The sequence below is a fragment of the Rutidosis leptorrhynchoides genome, chromosome 6, assembly GCF_046630445.1.
Source record: "Rutidosis leptorrhynchoides isolate AG116_Rl617_1_P2 chromosome 6, CSIRO_AGI_Rlap_v1, whole genome shotgun sequence".
Classification (NCBI taxonomy): Eukaryota; Viridiplantae; Streptophyta; class Magnoliopsida; order Asterales; family Asteraceae; genus Rutidosis; species Rutidosis leptorrhynchoides.
The window spans coordinates 358333263-358351127 of record NC_092338.1 but is presented as its reverse complement, the minus strand read 5'-3'; positions in this window follow the sequence as shown (position 1 = coordinate 358351127).

The following is a 17865-nucleotide window of genomic DNA, read 5'->3' as shown; positions in this document are numbered from 1 at the left end:
GAAAAACATTACAATTGCAATATATATATATATATATATATATATATATATATATATATATATATATATATATATATATATATATATATATATATCATATATCATTATCATATAATATATATATGAACAGATAAAGGCTACATAATAGTACACGAATTGTGGTTATGGTGTGGATGTGGTCTGTGAGGTGGTGGTGGTGGTGGGTGGTGATGAACGCGAGGTGGTGGTGGGGGTGGATGATGATGAGGTGGTGGGTGGTGGTGGTTACGAGATGATGGTGGTGGTTGGTGATGGTGGCCTGGCATCGATATTTTTTTTTCTTTTCTTGAAATGATTATTTTGTAAATGAAGTTGGTATGATGAAATTGAATAAAAGATTCTATATTTATACAGGTGATGGTGAGACAGAGATTGGGACGTGACACAAGTTATTACTAGTACTTATTTCCTTAACCTAGTGGTTTATGTAAATAAGAAAATGGTGAGAAAGCATATATCGTGTACGAATATTAAATCCACGCGTTGATCATTTATATATTTATATATTATAGTGAAGTGATTGCGGAGTATTATGAACAAATTGGCCACTTATTGAAAGCTTCATTTTTATATTGGGTATTCATATTTATGCCTGTAAATATATAAAAAATAGTATCGACGTAAATAGTGGAGTATAATCTTTATGCTCTCTTGTAATTATACCACTTGCAGTCATAATCGTATATTGAAAAAATATAATTATAATGATATAATGATTGAATCAATTTCACAGTGAGGGACGGAGAGAGTGAAAGATAAAAAGATAGAATAATATTTCTTTTATATGTTCAAGTTATTTGAAGAGAGATTTTTTTTAGAGTAAACTTAGATAAAAGATGTCATGGGTTTCTTGGAATCGAATTTTTGGCATGAAAAAGGAGGTTTAGGTGTTGGAGGCATCAAGTCTTACAAACTCACTTTTGTTATGCCTTCTAAAAGCTATTCATGGTGACTGTCACAGGTAAAACAAATGGCCTTTGGAATATTATTGTTGAATTGACCCACTCGCATCAGGTAACTAGGGTGATACCTCTTAATACGGACTGTTTTTAACCTTGGCGGTGACGTTAAAGTCAAGTGATGTATTTTTTGGTGATGTGGCAAGGTCAAGAGATGAAGTTAAATAAAGGAGAGTGTCAAATTTGAGGGTTAAATTTGTGAATGAGTGATGTGGTAAAATATTATTGGTAGTTGGATATAAAATATATTAATTAATCATATATAAAAATATGTGGTGAAATCTAATTGGCTGAAACAAATTTGACACACCATTACTCTTCCGTCAAATATTCGACTGACGCCCGGGGCGTCACATTTTGACGTTGCGTTAGGGGCGTCAAGAGCGTCAAAAAATTGCCAAATGGGATGACTAACGCTGTAGTGACCCGAACTTTTCCATGTTTATATATATTAATTGAGATTGATATTTACATGATTAAATGTTTCCAACATGTTAAGCAATCAAACTTGTTAAGACTTGATTAATTGAAATATGTTTCATATAGACAATTGACCACCCAAGTTGACCGGTGATTTACGAACGTTAAAACTTGTAAAAACTATATGATGACATATATATGGATATATATATAGTTAACATGATACTATGATAAGTAAACATATCATTAAGTATATTAACAATGAACTACATATGTAAAAACAAGACTACTAACTTAATGATTTTTAAACGAGACATATATGTAACGATTATCGTTGTAAAGACATTTAATGTATATATATCATATTAAGAGATATTCATACATGATAATATCATGATAATATAATAATTTAAAATCTCATTTGATATTATAAACATTGGGTTAACAACATTTAACAAGATCGTTAACCTAAAGGTTTCAAAACAACACTTACATGTAACGACTAACGATGACTTAACGACTCAGTTAAAATGTATATACATGTAGTATTTTAATATGTATTTATACACTTTTGAAAGACTTCAAGACACTTATCAAAATACTTCTACTTAACAAAAATGCTTACAATTATATCCTCGTTCAGTTTCATCAACAATTCAACTCGTATGCACCCGTATTCGTACTCGTACAATACACAGCTTTTAGATGTATGTACTATTGGTATATACACTCCAATGATCAGCTCTTAGCAGCCCATGTGAGTCACCTAACACATGTGGGAACCATCATTTGGCAACTAGCATGAAATATCTCATAAAATTACAAAAATATGAGTAATCATTCATGACTTATTTACATGAAAACAAAATTACATATCCTTTATATCTAATCCATACACCAACGACCAAAAACACCTACAAACACTTTCATTCTTCAATTTTCTTCATCTAATTGATCTCTCTCAAGTTCTATCTTCAAGTTCTAAGTGTTCTTCATATATTTTACAAGTTCTAGTTACATAAAATCAAGAATACTTTCAAGTTTGCTAGCTCACTTCCAATCTTGTAAGGTGATCACCCAACCTCAAGAAATCTTTGTTTCTTACAGTAGGTTATCATTCTAATACAAGGTAATAATCATATTCAAACTTTGGTTCAATTTCTATAACTATAACCATCTTATTTCAAGTGATGATCTTACTTGAACTTGTTTTCGTGTCATGATTCTGCTTCAAGAACTTCGAGCCATCCAAGGATCCGTTGAAGCTAGATCCATTTTTCTCTTTTCCAGTAGGTTTATCCAAGGAACTTAAGGTAGTAATGATGTTCATAACATCATTCGATTCATACATATAAAGCTATCTTATTCGAAGGTTTAAACTTGTAATCACTAGAACATAGTTTAGTTAATTCTAAACTTGTTCGCAAACAAAAGTTAATCCTTCTAACTTGAATTTTAAAATCAACTAAACACATGTTCTATATCTATATGATATGCTAACTTAATGATTTAAAACCTGGAAACACGAAAAACACCGTAAAACCGGATTTACGCCGTCGTAGTAACACCGCGGGCTGTTTTGGGTTAGTTAATTAAAAACTATGATAAACTTTGATTTAAAAGTTGTTATTCTGAGAAAATGATTTTTATTATGAACATGAAACTATATCCAAAAATTATGGTTAAACTCAAAGTGGAAGTATGTTTTCTAAAATGGTCATCTAGACGTCGTTCTTTCGACTGAAATGACCACCTTTACAAAAATGACTTGTAACTTATTTTTCCGACTATAAACCTATACTTTTTCTGTTTAGATTCATAAAATATAGTTCAATATGAAACCATAGCAATTTGATTCACTCAAAACGGATTTAAAATAAAGAAGTTATGGGTAAAACAAGATTGGATAATTTTTCTCATTTTAGCTACGTGAAAATTGGTAACAAATCTATTCCAACCATAACTTAATCAACTTGTATTGTATATTATGTAATCTTGAGATACCATAGACACGTATACAATGTTTCGACCTATCATGTCGACACATCTATATATATTTCGGAACAACCATAGACACTCTATATGTGAATGTTGGAGTTAGCTATACAGGGTTGAGGTTGATTCCAAAATATATATAGTTTGAGTTGTGATCAATACTGAGATACGTATACACTGGGTCGTGGATTGATTCAAGATAATATTTATCGATTTATTTCTGTACATCTAACTGTGGACAACTAGTTGTAGGTTACTAACGAGGACAGCTGACTTAATAAACTTAAAACATCAAAATATATTAAAAGTGTTGTAAATATATTTTGAACATACTTTGATATATATGTATATATTGTTATAGGTTCGTGAATCAACCAGTGGCCAAGTCTTACTTCCCGACGAAGTAAAAATCTGTGAAAGTGAGTTATAGTCCCACTTTTAAAATCTAATATTTTTGGGATGAGAATACATGCAGGTTTTATAAATGATTTACAAAATAGACACAAGTACGTGAAACTACATTCTATGGTTGAATTATCGAAATCGAATATGCCCCTTTTTATTAAGTCTGGTAATCTAAGAATTAGGGAACAGACACCCTAATTGACGCGAATCCTAAAGATAGATCTATTGGGCCTAACAAACCCCATCCAAAGTACCGGATGCTTTAGTACTTCGAAATTTATATCATATCCGAAGGGTGTCCCGGAATGATGGGGATATTCTTATATATATGCATCTTGTTAATGTCGGTTACCAGGTGTTCACCATATGAATGATTTTTATCTCTATGTATGGGATGTGTATTGAAATATGAAATCTTGTGGTCTATTATTATGATTTGATATATATAGGTTAAACCTATAACTCACCAACATTTTTGTTGACGTTTTAAGCATGTTTATTCTCAGGTGATTATTAAGAGCTTCCGCTGTCGCATACTTAAATAAGGACGAGATTTGGAGTCCATGCTTGTATGATATTGTGTAAAAACTGCATTCAAGAAACTTATTTTGTTGTAACATATTTGTATTGTAAACCATTATGTAATGGTCGTGTGTAAACAGGATATTTTAGATTATCATTATTTGATAATCTACGTAAAGCTTTTTAAAACCTTTATCTATGAAATAAAGGTTATGGTTTGTTTTAAAAATGAATGCAGTCTTTGAAAAACGTCTCATATAGAGGTCAAAACCTCGCAACGAAATCAATTAATATGGAACGTTTTTAATCAATAAGAACGGGACATTTCAGTTGGTATCCGAGCGTTGGTCTTAGAGAACCAGAATTTTGCATTAGTGTGTCTTATCGAGTTTGTTAGGATGCATTAGTGAGTCTGGACTTCGACCGTGTTTACTTGAAAAATGATTGCTTAACAAATTTTGTTGGAAACTATATATTTTTAACATGTGAATATTATGTGATATATTAATCTCTTAACGCGTTTGATATTATGTGATAGATGTCTACCTCTAGAACAAGTCCCATTGACTCACCTAATAATAATGAAGAGTCAAATGTAAATTGGAATGATTCGTGGACTGATTCACAAGTTCCCGAAGAGGAACCGGAAGAAGAGTCGGAACCGGAAGAAGAATCGGAACCGGATGAAGAAATAGAACCGGTGGGGGAAATAATAAAACGGTTAAGTAAAAGAAAATCCTCAACCAACCGACCAAGGTTAATTATGGTCAATGGTGTTTCCGCCAAGGAAGCAAAATATTGGGAGGATTACCAATTCTCCGATGAATCGGATTCCGACGAGAATTCCGATGATGTTATAGAAATTACCCCAACTGAATTTAAAAAGGCAAAAGAAAATAATAAGGGAAAGGGCATAAAAATAGAGGAATCTAATTCCAACCCCGATGAACTTTATATGTATCGTCAACCCCCGAAGTCCTTAAGTTGTAACAATGATCCGGGAACCTCTAAACCACCAGGTTTTTCTAGACCAATGTGGAAAACGACGGCTCGTATTAGGGGAACATCATATATCCCTAGAAACTTGGCAAAACGAACCAAAACCGAAGAAGAAGAAACGAGCGAGTCGGAATAAGATAGTTGTATTCGTGTGGTGTAATATATGTAATATAGTGTGCTTATGCTTTATGATATATGTAAAAATTGCTTGTATTAATAAGTATTTTTTTTATGAATCTAACTCTTGTCTATTTTACAGTTTAAAAACACAAAATGGATAGACAACCCAATATTTTAAGAGACCTACCCGGAGACATGATTGATGAAATCTTGTCTAGAGTCGGCCAGAATTCCTCGGCACAACTATTTAAGGTGAGATCAGTTTGTAAGACATTCGAAGAACGTTCCAAGAATGTCTTGGTTTATAAGAGACTTTCGTTTGAAAGATGGGGGATATCACATTGGGAAACCCATAAGTTACGATGTGTTTACTTTGACGCATATATTGCAGGGAACCCAAATGCTATTTTACGTAACGGGTTAAGAAATTATTTTGACTCAATATATCCGAATATTGGACTTCGTGATTTGGAAAAAGCGGCTAACATGCAACATAAAGAAGCATGTTATGCTTACGGATTAGTAATGTTCGCTTCTCACCAAAGTGAGAACAAGAACATCGGGCTACAACTATTAAACAAAACGTTTCCACAAGTGACGGAGTCGGTAATTCGGGTAAGAAATGAGGTTTTTAGATTGTTACGGGACTGTTGGACATTACGTAACCCTCGTCCCTTTGACGACGTTACAACACGCTGTCTTATCAACGGCCATAACGATTATGTTCCACAAGACCAAGGATGGGAAGTAGTCCTAGTAAAACCAGAATGCATGACTTGTTTCTGGACGTATGAATTACGTGTCTTTATTGCCTTTGCTGAACGACTTGTGTACTAGCTAGAATTATCTTCACAACTATCTTGTATCAAAGTTATTGTGTGCTATATTTCATGCTTTATGTAAAATAAGAGGTATTGTAAGTTTGTAAAATATTGTATAAAAGTTTGAACGCGAAATATTATTATAATCAGTTTTTCATATAGAATTGTAGTAGTTGAATTGTATATTAGCTACTAAGTATGAACTTAACGGGTAGGTACTACCCTAATTTAAACTTATAAAACGCTAATATGAAGAAAAAGCTTTTATAAATGAGTTCATATTATGCTACGAAATACTATTAACTACTCTTAATATTTTGTATGATTAACTTGTTCCATTTGACTATTTTGAAGGAAATGACACCGACGACTCGACACACCGTGAATATGAATGAAGAGGAATTCCGTACTTTTCTAGCTTCAAACATAGCCGCAGTACAGGCTGCGCTACATACCAACAATAACCTTGGATCTAGCAGTACAGGAAATCGTGTAGGATGCACCTACAAAGAATTCACTGCCTGCAAATCGTTGGAATTTGATGGAACCGAAGGACCGATCGGATTGAAACGGTGGACCGAGAAGGTCGAATCGGTGTTTGCCATAAGTAAGTGTACTGAAGAGGACAAAGTGAAGTACGCTACGCATACCTTCACAGGTTCTGCGTTAACATGGTGGAATACCTATCTAGAATAAGTGGGACAAGACGATGCGTACGCACTACCGTGGTCAGCATTCAAGCACTTGATGAACGAGAAGTACCGTCCCAGAACTGAGGTCAATAAGCTCAAGACAGAACTTAGAGGGTTACGAACCCAAGGATTTGATATTACCATGTACGAAAGACGATTCACAGAATTGTGCCTATTGTGTCCGGGAGCGTTCGAAGATGAGGAAGAGAAGATCGACGCGTTTGTGAAAGGATTACCGGAAAGAATCCAAGAAGATATAAGTTCACACGAGCCCGCCTCTATACAACAGGCATGTAGAATGGCTCACAAACTAGTGAACCAGATTGAAGAAAGAATTAAAGAACAGACTGCTGAAGAGGCCAATGTGAAGCAAGTCAAAAGAAAGTGGGAGGAAAACGGTGATAAGAATCACCAATATAACAACAGCAATTACAACAATAATCGCAACAATTATCCCAACAATCACAACATCAATCGCAACTACAACAAACGGCCCAACAACAACAACAACAACAACAACAACAACAACAACAACTACAACAATCATCCCAACAATAATAATAACCGCAACAACAACAACAATCAGAAGCAGCTATGCCAAAGGTGTGAAAAGTATCACTCGGGGTTCTGCACCAAATTTTGCAACAAGTGTAAAAGAAATGGTCATAGCGCGGCGAAGTGTGAGGTCTACGGACCAGGGGTTAATAGAACGAAAGGAACAAATGGTGTCGGAACGAGTAATGGCGTAGCAAGTAGTGTCGGAGCAAGTTATGCCAATGTAGTTTGTTATAAATGTGGAAAACCGGGCCACATTATTAGAAATTGCCCGAACCAGGAGAACACGAATGGACAAGGCCGCGGAAGAGTTTTCAATATTAATGCGGCAGAGGCACAGGAAGACCCGGAGCTTGTTACGGGTACGTTTCTTATTGACAATAAATCTGCTTACGTTTTATTTGATTCGGGTGCGGATAGAAGCTATATGAGTAGAGATTTTTGTGCTAAATTAAGTTGTCCATTGACGCCTTTGGATAGTAAATTTTTACTCGAATTAGAAAATGGTAAATTAATTTCAGCAGATAATATATGTCGGAATCGAGAAATTAAACATGTTAGCGAAACATTTAAGATTGATTTGATACCAGTAGAGTTAGGGAGTTTTGATGTGATAATCGGTATGGACTGGTTGAAAGAAGTGAAAGCAGAGATCGTTTGTTACAAAAATGCAATTCGCATTATACGAGAAAAAGGAAAACCCTTAATGGTGTACGGAGAAAAGGGCAACACGAAGCTACATCTTATTAGTAATTTGAAGGCACAAAAACTAATAAGAAAAGGTTGCTATGCTGTTCTAGCACACGTTGAGAAAGTACAAACTGAAGAAAAGAGCATCAATGATGTTCCCATTGCAAAAGAATTTCCCGTTGTATTTCCGAAAGAATTACAGGGATTACCCCCACATCGATCCGTTGAATTTCAAATAGATCTTGTACCAGGAGCTGCACCAATAGCTCGTGCTCCTTACAGACTCGCACCCAGCGAGATGAAAGAACTGCAAAGCCAATTACAAGAACTTTTAGAGCGTGGTTTCATTCGACCAAGCACATCACCGTGGGGAGCTCCTGTTTTGTTTGTCAAGAAGAAAGATGGTACATTCAGGTTGTGTATCGACTACCGAGAGTTGAACAAACTTACCATCAAGAACCGCTACCCACTACCGAGAATCGACGACTTATTTGATCAACTACAAGGCTCGTCTGTTTATTCAAAGATTGACTTACGTTCCGAGTATCATCAAATGCGGGTGAAAGAAGATGATATTCCAAAGACTGCTGATAATGCTAAAAACGAACATATATTTCATAGCATTATTCCTCAAGAAAGACAAGCTTTTAGTTGCAATTGTTCTATTTACAAGTGATATTCGTTTAAATAATAAAAGGTGAAGACAAAAGACAGATTCGACGATTTGAAGACGCAAACGACCAAAAAGCTCAAAAGAACAAAAGACAATCAAAAAGGTTCCAATTATTGATAAGAAACGTCTCGAAATCACAAGAGTACAAGATTCAAAACGCAAAGTACAAGATATTAAATTGTACGCGAGGACGTTCGAAAATCCGGAACCGGGACTAGAGTCAACTCTTAACGCTCGACGCAACGGACTAAAAATTACAAGTTAACTATGTATATAAATATAATATAATATATAATTAATCATATTAATTATATATATATTATATATATATATTAAAAACTGTCGGCAGCCAGAAACTCCAAGGGTGTGAATTGAAAATACCTCTCCGCGACTCGCGGAGTTTGAAGGGCTTTTTGCCGCGAGTCGCGGAGCCCCAAATTTCACTTCTGGCTATAAAGCCAACCGAATTCTGATCGAATTTATCATCATATTTTCATCTCTCTCTCAATATATACGAGTAATATATATTTATATTTATAATTTATATTAATTTTAATTATAATTCTAATAATAAGGGTATGTTAGCGAATGTTGTAAGGGTGTAAGTCGAAATTCTGTCCGTGTAACGCTACGCTATTTTTAATCATTGTAAGTTATGTTCAACCTTTTTATATTAATGTCTCGTAGCTAAGTTATTATTATGCTTATTTAAAACGAAGTAATCATGATGTTGGGCTAATTACTAAAATTGGGTAATTGAGCTTTGTACCATAATTGGGGTTTGGACAAAAGAACGACACTTGTGGAAACTAGACTATGGGCTATTAATGGGCTTTATATTTGTTTAACTAAATGAAAGTTTGTTAATGTTAATATAAAGATTTACAATTGGGCGTCCCTATAAATTACCATATACACTTGATCGGACACGATGGGCGGGGTATTTATATGTACGAATAATCGTTCATTTAACCGGACACGGGAATGGATTAATAGCCACTAGAATAATTAAAACAGGGGTGAAATTACATTCAAGGGTAATTGGTGTAATTGTTAACAAAGTAGTAAAACCTTGGTTTACACGCAGTCGATAACCTGGTGTATTCATTAAACAAAGTATTAAAACCTTGTTACAATTCGAATCCCCAATTAGTTGGAATATTTATCTTCGGGTATAATAATAATTTGACAAGGACACTTGCAATTTATATTTATGACTGATGGACTGTTATGGACAAAAACCAGACGGACATATTGAATAATCCAGGACAAAGGACAATTAACCCATGGGCATAAAACTAAAATCAACACGTCAAACATCATGATTACGGAAGTTTAAATAAGCATAATTCTTTTATTTCATATTTAATTTCCTTTATTTTATATTTAATTGCACTTCTAATTATCGCACTTTTATTTATTGTTATTTTATCGCACTTTTAATTATCGTACTTTTAATTATCGCAATTTAATTTTATCGCATTTTTATTCACAATTTCATTATCGTTATTTAGTTTACGCTTTAATTTAAGTCTTGTATTTATTTTATATTTTACATTAGGTTTTAACTGCGACTAAAGTTTTAAAATCGACAAACCGGTCATTAAACGGTAAAAACCCCCCTTTATAATAATAATATTACCTATATATATATTTGTATTTTTATAAAAGTAAACTAATATAGCGTTGAGCTTTGTTTAAAGATTTCCCTGTGGAACGAACCGGACTTACTAAAAACTACACTACTGTACGATTAGGTACACTGCCTATAAGTGTTGTAGCAAGGTTTAAGTATATCCATTCTATAAATAAATAAATATCTTGTGTAAAATTGTATCATATTTAATAGTATTTTCTAGTAAAATAATAACTATTTTATATACACCTCGTTCCACATCAAGTATTTTTGGCGCCGCTGCCGGGGAACTACTCTTAAAAGCCGGAAGCGCAACGCTAATAAAAAAAAAAAAAGATTTTTATTTACTTTTATTAAAAGTCGTTTTTGTAAAAATTACGTTTTAATCATTCAAAAATATAAAAAGAAAAACAAAAATATAAGTATTTTTAGGATTTTGTTAAATATTTAAGTTTTATAAGTTTCTTTATCTTTATTTTAATTTATAAAAATATAAATTTTATTAAAAATCGTTTATTTAAATTAAAAACAGAAAACAGAAAATAATAAAAAAAAAATAAAAAAAAAGAAAAACGCGTAAAAAGTGAAAGCTGTCAGCAGAATTCCTGAACTCCGCGACTCGCGGGGTTTTCCTCTTTATTTGCCGCGACTCGCGGAGGCCTTCTGACACACGGACAAAACCCTAATCAAGCATTGATTACGGGGTATTATTAATTATTATTATTAAAACCTAAATATTATTATTATTATTATTAGTATTAGTTTTAAGTTTTATTTTTATTTAATTTATGTATTTAGTTTAAATAAGTTTAATTAAAATTGTAAAATTAGTAGTTTTATTAAATAAATAATATAAAAATAATATTTTTATAAAAATTGTACTTTTTACAACTTTTTGTATATTTTTATAATTTGTACCTTTTTAATCGTTGTAGCGTAACTTTTGTATTTTTAGCTCATAATTAATTTTAAACTTAGTTTTTGCTATAGTTATTTTTACTCCTATATTTTTAGGCTTTGCCGTAGAATTCCTTAAGTGCCTTTTCTTTAGACTAAGATTTAGGTGCTTTAGAATTTTGCGACGCCTTTTTAAGTTTTAGTTTCTTTTTAAGTTATTTCCATTTGGGATTTAGTTTTTCTTGTAAGCTTTAATATTTTTACACCTTTTACTATGTATCAATTATCATTCCAATTAGTAATATCAATTTGCGATTATAATTTTAAGTTAGTTGTAGTAATAAGGTTAAATTAGTTAAGTATTTTTAAGTTGTTATAAGTTTCTTTTATTTTTCCGTCACCTTTTATTTTTCAACCATTTTTTTTTCTTTTTCGACATTTTGCGACGAACTCTTTGTCTTTCTTATTTCTCGCCATTCTAGTTTTTAGGACTTAGAATTTTATTCTACTTCTTATCTAAATTTCTTAAAATTACGAAAATTTATTTTAAGTGGTTAAATTGATAGACATCAAAATTTTCTGGTTCGTAGTAATAGTTGGATTTGTACGTGGACCGGGTTATTGGAGCCAAACAGTCCTCAATTATATTGAGACCAAACGAATCCTGCCCCTCTGCTGCATCTTTTGGCTATTCGAAACGTGGGCAAAATCAGAAAAGTCTATTAATTGGATAACTTATTATAATTTTTCTTTCCTTTTTAAAACTAATAGAATATTCAGTGAATGCACCGAGCAAGACGTTCATCACCTTTTATACGTTCACCACCTGTAACTAGATCAAGACATCGTTTAACAAATATAACCGCCGTTGATTTTTCTTTAGAATCATCATCCAGTCGACCAAGTACTTCAGTTCAAATTACCGATAATCCATTTTTTGAACCCGACCTCACAATTGAGAATCCAGAGAATATTCAGGAACGGTTTGTAGATCCTGAACCATTAAACTTTCCTCCGGAACCACCAATCATTCAAACAGAGATTGTTGAGGAACGAACCATTAAATCAGAATCATCTAGTGATACCGATTCAACAAATTCAATTATGGAGAATCTGGAACCTTTAAGTATGGAAGACCGAATGAGAGCTAAACGCACTGGCCAAGGTCACGCAATTACTCATCCAGACATTAATGCGCCAGATTATGAAATCAAAGGACAAATTCTACACATGGTGACTAATCAATGCCAATTTAGTGGTGCGCCGAAGGAAGATCCAAATGAACATCTACGTACCTTTAATAGGATCTGCACACTATTTAAAATCCGAGAAGTGGAGGATGAACAGATATATCTCATGTTATTTCCCTGGACTTTAAAGGGAGAAGCCAAAGATTGGTTGGAATCGTTACCTGAAGGGGCGATCGATACATGGGATGTTTTAGTTGACAAATTTCTTAAACAATTTTTTCCTGCATCTAAAGCCGTAAGACTTCAAGCAGAAATTGTTACGTTCACACAGAAGCCAAATGAAACTCTATATGAGGCGTGGACAAGATATGGAAAGTTGTTAAGAGGATGTCCGCAACATGGTTTAGACACTTGTCAAATAGTACAAATATTCTACCGAGGATGCGACATCACTACAAGAAAAGACATAGATATAGCAGCTGGTGGTTCTATTATGAAGAAAACCGAAACTGATGCTTACAAAATTATTGATAATACTGCTTCCCACTCACATGAGTGGCACCAAGAAAAAGACATCATTAGATCATCTAAAGCAGCTAGAGCCGATTCTAGCCATGACTTAGATTCCATTTCCGCAAAGATAGATGCTTTCGAGAGACGAATGGAAAAGATGACTAAGGATATTCATGCTATACGAATTAGTTGTGAGCAGTGTGGAGGACCACATTTGACAAAAGATTGTCTCAGTATTGAATTAACAATGGAACAAAGAGAGAATATTTCATACATAAACCAAAGGCCTGGAAATAATTATCAGAATAATTATCAACCGCCAAGACCGATTTACAATCAAAACCAGAATTATAACCGAAATATTCCATACAACAACCAACAAGGTCCTAGCAATCAACAAGTATCCAATAATACTTACAATCAGCAAAGACCGAATTTTCAGAACAAACCACCACAACAAACCGATGATAAAAAGCCGAATTTAGAAGATATGATGACGAAGCTAGTTGAAACTCAAACGCAGTTTTTCACATCTCAAAAACAAACCAATGAACAAAATGCTCAAGCATTTAGAAATCAACAAGCTTCTATTCAAAATCTGGAACAAGAAGTAAGTAACCTAGCAAGGTTAATAGGTGAAAGAAAACCGGGAAGTCTACCTAGCGATACAAATGCTAACCCCCGGAATGAAACAGCTAAAGCTATTACCACAAGAAGTGGTACAACACTTAAACCACCTGAAATACCTGTAACTTCTGATGAAACTATTCCTACTCCACAAGAACCACAACCTGATAAAGATAAGGAAAAAGAACCGGTAGTTGAAAAGGTTAATGAAGATAACACAGTTAAGGATAAACCTTATGTTAAACCATACCAACCACCACTTCCTTACCCGAGTAAAATGAAGAAAGAGAAACTTGAAGCCGAGCAATCCAAATTCTTGGATATGTTTAAACAGATAAATGTAAATCTTCCTTTCATTGATGTGATTTCAGGAATGCCAAGGTATGCTAAATTCTTGAAAGATCTAATCACAAATAGAAAGAAAATGGAAGAACTCTCGGCTGTTACTATGAATGCTAATTGTTCAGCAGTGCTGTTGAATAAGATACCAGAAAAACTATCTGATCCAGGAAGTTTCACAATTCCATGTTTTCTGGGTAGCCTTAGTTCAATAGAAGCATTGGCGGACTTAGGTGCTAGTATAAATCTAATGCCATATTCACTATACGCTAAACTAGACCTTGGAGAATTGAAACCAACCAGAATAAGCATACAACTAGCCGATAGATCAATAAAATATCCTAGAGGGATAATGGAGAACATGCTAGTTAAAGTTGGTACTTTAGTATTTCCAGTAGATTTTGTTGTTTTAGACATGGAAGAAGATTCTCAAGTTCCTCTCATATTAGGAAGACCATTTTTAAACACGGCTAAAGCAATGATAGACGTGTTCGGTAAGAAACTGACCCTAAGTATAGAGGATGAGAGTGTCACCTTTTCAGTTGATAGAGCAATGCAACAACCACAATCTGCAGATGATACATGTTATTATATTAAAACTATAGATGCACATGCAGAATTATTAGAAGAATTTCCAGAATTACAAGGAACAGGAGAATGTTCTTTAGGAGAAGGAAATGAACCAATTGATGAATCTGAAATGTTAGCTACACTTATAGCTAATGGATATGAACCAACAACAGAAGAAATTCAAATGCTAAAAGAAGAAGACAGATATCGATATAAATCATCAATAGAAGAACCTCCGAAATTAGAGTTAAAGCCACTTCCAAACCATTTGGAATACGCTTATTTACATGGTGAATCTGAATTACCTGTAATAATATCGTCTTCTCTTACTGAAAATGAGAAATCACAACTCATTTCTGTGTTGAAAGCTCATAAACCAGCCATTGCATGGAAGATTCATGATATTAAAGGAATAAGTCCTTCGTATTGCACACATAAAATCCTTATGGAAGAAGGTCATAAAACGTATGTGCAACGCCAACGAAGACTAAATCCTAATATGCAAGATGTAGTTAAGAAAGAGATTATTAAACTGCTAGATGCAGGTTTGATATATCCAATTTCTGATAGTCCATGGGTAAGCCCAGTTCAATGCGTGCCTAAGAAGGGTGGCATGACTGTCATTACAAATGAGAAAAATGAGCTTATTCCTACTAGGACTGTAACAGGATGGCGTGTATGTATTGATTATAGAAAATTAAATGACGCCACCAGAAAAGATCACTTTCCCTTACCTTTCATAGATCAAATGTTGGAAAGATTAGCCGGAAATAGTTACTATTGTTTTCTAGATGGATTTTCCGGATATTTTCAAATTCCAATAGCACCCGAAGACCAAGAGAAAACCACATTCACGTGCCCTTATGGTACTTTTGCTTACAAACGCATGCCATTTGGACTTTGTAACGCCCCTGCAACCTTTCAAAGGTGTATGATGGCGATTTTTCACGACATGATAGAAGAATGCATGGAAGTATTCATGGATGACTTTTCAGTCTTCGGTGATACATTTAAATCATGTCTAGTTAATCTGGAACGAATGCTAATTAGATGCGAAAAATCAAATCTAGTACTTAATTGGGAGAAATGCCATTTCATGGTTAAAGAAGGCATCGTTCTTGGACATAAAATTTCAAAAGAAGGAATTGAAGTGGATAGAGCTAAAGTAGATGTAATTGCTAAACTTCCACATCCCACCAATGTTAGAGGAGTTAGGAGTTTTCTAGGGCATGCCGGTTTTTACCGACGTTTTATAAAAGATTTTTCTAAAATTGCCACTCCTATGAATAAACTCCTAGAAAAGGATGCGCCATTCATCTTTTCAGATGAATGTATCAAATCTTTTAATATTCTTAAAGAAAAACTCACTAATGCACCAATCATGATAACACCAAATTGGAATCTACCATTTGAACTAATGTGCGATGCAAGTGATTTTGCAATGGGAGCCGTTTTAGGACAAAGGATTGAAAAACGATTTCAACCTATATATTATGCTAGTAAGACATTACAAGGAGCACAAACGAACTATACAACTACTGAAAAAGAACTCCTTGCTATTGTCTTTGCTTTTGACAAATTTCGATCATATCTAGTTCTAGCAAAAACGGTGGTCTATACCGACCATTCTGCTCTTAGATACCTATTTTCAAAACAAGATGCTAAACCAAGATTAATCCGTTGGATCTTACTCTTACAAGAGTTTGATATTGAAATCCGAGATAAAAAAGGAGCAGAAAATCTCGCCGCTGATCATCTTTCTCGTCTTGAAAATCCCGAATTAGAAGTTCTGAATGAATCGGCCATACAAGACAACTTTCCTGATGAATATCTATTGAAGATAGATTATAAAGAAATCCCATGGTTTGCAGACTATGCAAACTACTTAGTTTGTGGATTCCTTGAAAAAGGATTATCGTACCAAAGACGAAAGAAATTCTTCAGTGATATAAAACACTATTTCTGGGAAGATCCACATCTGTTTAAAAGTTGTCCCGATGGAATAATACGCCGATGTGTATTTGGAGATGAAGCTAGTAAAATATTAAACCATTGTCACACAGGACCAACAGGAGGGCATTATGGGCCTCAACTAACAGCAAGAAAAGTTTATGAAGCTGGATTCTATTGGCCTACAATTTACAAAGACGCACACCTTCTTTGCAAATCCTGTGATGCATGTCAAAGGGCCGGAAAAATAAGTCAACGTGATGAAATGCCACAAAATGTCATCCAAGTATGTGAAGTATTTGACATTTGGGGTATTGACTTTATGGGTCCATTTCCAAAATCTCATAATAATTTATATATACTCGTAGCCATTGATTATGTATCTAAATGGGCGGAAGCACAAGCTCTCCCAACTAACGATGCACGAGTTGTAGTAAACTTTTTAAAACGTCTTTTTGCAAGGTTTGGAACACCGAAAGCTTTAATAAGTGATCGGGGTACTCATTTTTGTAATAATCAACTTGAAAAAGTTCTTAAAAGATATGGAGTAACTCATAAAATCTCCACCGCATATCATCCACAAACAAGTGGACAAGTTGAAAATACAAACCGAGCTTTAAAACGTATTCTAGAGAAAACCGTAGGATCAAATCCGAAGGAATGGTCCATTAAATTGGAGGATGCACTCTGGGCTTTTAGAACAGCCTACAAAACTCCAATTGGAACCACACCTTTTAGACTTGTGTATGGAAAAGCATGTCATCTTCCAGTAGAAATTGAACACAAAGCATTTTGGGCTTTGAAGACATGTAACCTTGATTTACATGAAGCTGGACGTCTACGATTAAGTCAACTAAACGAATTAGAAGAATTAAGACATGAAGCATACGAAAATTCGTTAATCTATAAAGAAAGAACGAAGAAATGGCATGATAAAAGAATCAGGATTTCAAAAGAATTTAAAGAAGGAGACAGAGTTCTTCTTTTCAATTCACGATTCAAGCTATTTCCTGGAAAATTGAAATCAAGATGGTCTGGACCATTCATAGTCAAAAGAGTTTTCCCATACGGAACGATAGAATTAATAAATTCAAATGGGATTGAATTTAAAGTTAATGGTCACAGAGTTAAACATTACATACATGGTCCGATGGAGGTCGACAACGAAGTTAATCACAATTTCGATGCCACAGCTAACTAAGTGTGAGGAGAATCAAGTCTTTAAAGGATAATATATATTTCTGTTAGAATTA